Source organism: Sinocyclocheilus anshuiensis, unplaced genomic scaffold (genome assembly GCF_001515605.1).
Source record: "Sinocyclocheilus anshuiensis isolate Anshui unplaced genomic scaffold, SAMN03320099.WGS_v1.1 scaffold126, whole genome shotgun sequence".
Lineage (NCBI taxonomy): Eukaryota > Metazoa > Chordata > Actinopteri > Cypriniformes > Cyprinidae > Sinocyclocheilus > Sinocyclocheilus anshuiensis.
This window is the reverse complement of record NW_015546026.1, coordinates 825,520-829,786: the sequence shown is the minus strand read 5'-3', so window position 1 is coordinate 829,786 and position 4,267 is coordinate 825,520. Positions and strand designations below refer to the sequence as shown.

The following is a 4,267-nucleotide window of genomic DNA, read 5'->3' as shown; positions in this document are numbered from 1 at the left end:
TTTTTTTTTAAATCAAAAGTGAACACACTGCTTTCGAAACTGCTAAACTATCCTTCAAAATAGAATAATGTCATACATCTGCACATAATTCTACTGAAATATACTGTATAGGAAATCTTAGTATAACATTTACAATAAAAACAGTAATAATAATTCCAAACACAGCTTTTTGTAATATCAGCTGAAAACCTGCATACCATCATTTTGTAAAAGGGGACGACTTCTAAATAATTTTGTTTGGAAACATAAATAAAAGAGGGCAGGACATTTAAAATATGAGGATTTTTTTCCCAACTTAAATTTTTCACAAGTAAACTACTACATGCAAGGATAAAAAAATAAAAATAATAATAATAATATTGCGGTGTTTCTTGTTACATATGCTTCAGTAAAGTCAATCAATTGGAATGGTGTTATTCATATTGCATAAGGACTGATTTATGTGAAAATGATTCTAACTACAAAGATAAAAGGTAATCAATTATGCAATGCTCCCTGTTGTTAGTGTTTTTAGGTCAGTGTGTTATGAGTGACAGTGTGTGCCTTCTGAGTGAGAATTGATGCCAGTGTAACGGTTAAACAAGCAAACTTATTTTGAGACATGTATGAAATATTTTGGTGGTTTGAGCGGGTTTTGGAAGTGAGGTTAACTGTTTGCCAATATTTATGTTGGTAATGCATAGTGTATGAAAAGTTCTTAACAAATTGGTGGTATTCAGTATTATTATATATTACTGGCACACATTCACAAACAGTACTCTTTGTCTTTATCAATTATATTTGCAGTGTATTGATTCCGGTTTGTCAGGTAGCTGCAGGGCTCTCAGCTCAAGGCAATCACAGGCCCCAGGCTGCTGGTTCCATTGGCCTGGACCATAATCCACCCATAGTTGTATCTTGCACATTTATACAGTTAGACACATATATACACCAGCACATTCTCTCTTTATTTCCATCTTCCACCTTTCCTTCATTTGCACACCAGAACACAATGGTTTTAAAAAGGTCAGTATTGATGTGAATTTTCACATTGACCAGAACTTCTGCACTTTCAAAAGACATTCTACTTCCTTTCTACAATACTATTCACTCTTTCACTGTATAATTTCTTGTCCTCTGTCAGTGTGAGTAAAAATACAATATAATTCCACAAATTTTACTTTTACACAAAATAGATAAAGTTATAGTATAGTAAAAGATTGTCATAAAAATAATATCCCAAATAATAAAAATATGAATAATAATACATAAATAATAAAATAATATATGCTTTCATTTTTTTTGTTTCATCTACAAGAGTTTCATGAAATTCACCCAAAAAAGCTTTAAGACTTTTTTGAAGTATTCACATTTCATCAAAATTAAATATTAGAGTTCATCATTAGATTGCAATGACTGTTGTTTGTTTGTTTTTTATATTGTTTGTATATTTGTATATTCTGTCTAATCACTTGACCTCAGAGGAATGAGCAGAGACAACATTTATTACCTTTTTTGGTTTTCCTCATTTAAACCAGCAGAGCAGGTCCAAAACATTTATGTCCTGTTATATTTACTACATTTCTATTGCTAAACAAACATTTACATTTTACGTCATTCAGCAGAAACTTTTATCCAAAGACAAGTTAAACAGTCAAGTGCTTCTAGAAGAGTCAGTGTTTTTTTTTAACAAACACAAACATGTTTTTCATTTTTTTGTAGATCACCAAAAACTGGAACGAGAGGCCCGAATTTGTCGTCTACTCAAGCATCCCAACATTGGTAAGTGCCGACACACACTAACATTCTCCAGTGAAGGTTCACTTGCCATGGCCTTACAGCACTAAAACTGCCACTGTTTTATGAGCTGTTTTATGTACAGCATTTAAAATATAATAAGTATTCAAACCAGATGTGGCATGACAATGTTCAAGCTTCACAGTAATTTTTCTGTCCTCAGTGAAAGCAAAAATTACCTAGCTGTCTGGTGAGCGTGACTGGGGCGCGAGTGAGAAATGGAAACCCTGGTGTGGATCCAGGGCAGAAAAGTGATTACAGAATACTTTTAGCATGGATTGAAAGCCTGGGGAAGCCCATGAGGGCAAAGAGGCAGTGGCTCAGACCATGTAGCTTCAACTCCCTGTGCACTTCCTTGGCTGGCGAGGCTACCCAGTGTCATAATGAAGCAACTGACAAAAGGCTCTTATCACTTGTAGATAGTTTGGAGAAAACCTCGTTTATACAACATCGCAACATTGCATTGCAAGAGTATTGAGTATGGATTTTCACTCTGGTTTGAGCACGGTACTCTGTTTTAAGTTACATTAAGACAATTCAATTTCTTTCATAGTGCTCACATTCATAGATTTTTCAGTGCTGAGTGATTCATCCTAAATAGGTCAATCAAATCTGACCTCTAGCTGTTAAGGTGGTAACAGCTAAAAATGGCCATGCTTTTCTGCCCACACTCACCCACCTCCTAGCCAGATGCAAGATTACAAGCGTGGGTGAATTCTAGCAGTAATTATGGCTATAACACAAAGCTACAGATAAGCTGAAAAATTTAGTATCACATTCCCGCCGCCCCCATATGTTCATCCATTACATGAGAACACTAAGCCATTGAAACTATTCAATCTGTTTTTGATCTATCTATCTATCTATCTATCTATCTATCTATCTATCTATCTATTTAATCTCCATTGGCATTACTTTAAACAGGACAATATTGCCAAAGCTATAATAACATGTTAGGGCATTTGTGGTCAACAGTCAGATTTTCATTATTATGACATCTGTTACTTATAACATAAAACCCAGTGGCTTTCCTAAACTAAGAGAGGGATTTCTCCTCTCCATAGCAACCATCAGCTGGAAAGCCATTCTCTTCCTGTTACTATGGCAACAGGTTTGAGCAACCATCTGTATCATAGATGAGAGAAGATGCATGCTATATTTATACAGAGGGGATTCCTCCCCGTCTCTTTTTTTCCCCAATGTAATCCATTCATATTTCTAAATCAAAAGGTCAAGCCTTTCGATTTCTTTGATAAATTACATGATGAATTCCCTCTGCTCACTTTAATCAAATAGCTGTCATGATCTCTTTGGTTTCATTACAAGATTTCCACTTTTCATTTTGCTGTTTATCAAGAGTTATGGTTAATACTGATGTGCAAAGGTCTGAATTCTACATGCCTAGACAGCATTTTTAGGCATCGTAGGAGTGCTGTTTATGTGAAGGATGTTCCAGTAAGCAACAAAAAGTGTCTACCATATAAATACCTATTTTTGTCCATTTTGAGGTAGCCCTTTATGTATCCACCGTTTAACGTAAGAGCGGGTGGCATCTTTGGAGTTAGTGTTGCTGTGTCAAGCTGGTTGGCATCCCACCACCAGAGTTTTTTTTACTGTTCAAGGAAATCACTTGACAGTGCCTTAGTGTAATGTGGGTTTTGGGTTTTGTCATGTTCATGTTTTCCATGTCTTTTATTTTGTAATTGTTTCCTGCTGTTAGTGTCATGCTTCCCTTGCCCTCATGTATCTCTGCCTTGTGTATGTGTCATGTTCTGATTGGTTGTCTTAGTCATGTGTCTTGTTTCCCATTGGTTTGTTCTTGTCATGTGACCCTCTTGTTTGCTATAAGTAGCCATCATGTTGCCATTGTCTCTCGTCGTGTATTGATGTTGTAACCTGCTGTCGGTGAGTCTAGTCTGTTCATGCCACGTCAAGTCTGTTTCATGCCTCGTCAAGTCAAGTCAAGTCAAGTCTCGGATTATTGTTTGGGTGTTTGGATCACACTGTAAATAAACTGCACTTGGGTTCTTCACTACGCTCACCTTCAGTGGACTAATTCGTTACAGATCGTTACAGAATACACGACCCCAATAATGAACACAGCAGTTTCACGTCTCCTCTGCCTGCGTCAGGGCGGCCGGGCTATAGAGGAGTATGTGGCCGATTTTTGTGAGGTATGTCACTTTGTGGATTTTAATGACGTGACCCTCAAAGACATTTTTTGTTTTGGTATCGATGAACCCCTTCGTTCGAGTTTGCCAGGGGGAACTATTTGTTGGTCACTGGAATGTCATATTGACTTTGTTCTGTTGTTGGCTGGATCACCATTCACTGTGGGAACTGTGGATGATGGTACCCACAGTCCCGCAGCACCTACCAAGCCACAGTCTGCTAATGTCATGCCTGCTATGCCAAAGCCTGCTCACATCATGTCTGCCAAGCCAAAGCCTGTTAACGTGACGTTAGCCTGCTACTCCAGGACCTGCTCACA

At 37.3% G+C, this 4,267-nt stretch overlaps 1 protein-coding gene across 5 annotated transcripts in view; it reads left to right on the top strand.

Moving 5' to 3' along the window:
* Positions 1-1,699: 1,699 nt before the first annotated feature.
* The window catches only part of LOC107698678 (calcium/calmodulin-dependent protein kinase type II delta 1 chain-like), a 68,947-nt gene continuing 66,379 nt past the window's right edge, over positions 1,700-4,267 (top strand). For 4 of the 5 annotated variants that reach the window (XR_001635372.1, XR_001635371.1, XR_001635370.1 and 1 more), the window contains exon 1: positions 1,700-1,761. The gene's annotated coding sequence lies outside the window, so the exon portion shown is untranslated. The remainder of the gene's footprint in view (positions 1,762-4,267) is intronic. The other variant, XR_001635373.1, reaches the window with a different exon arrangement.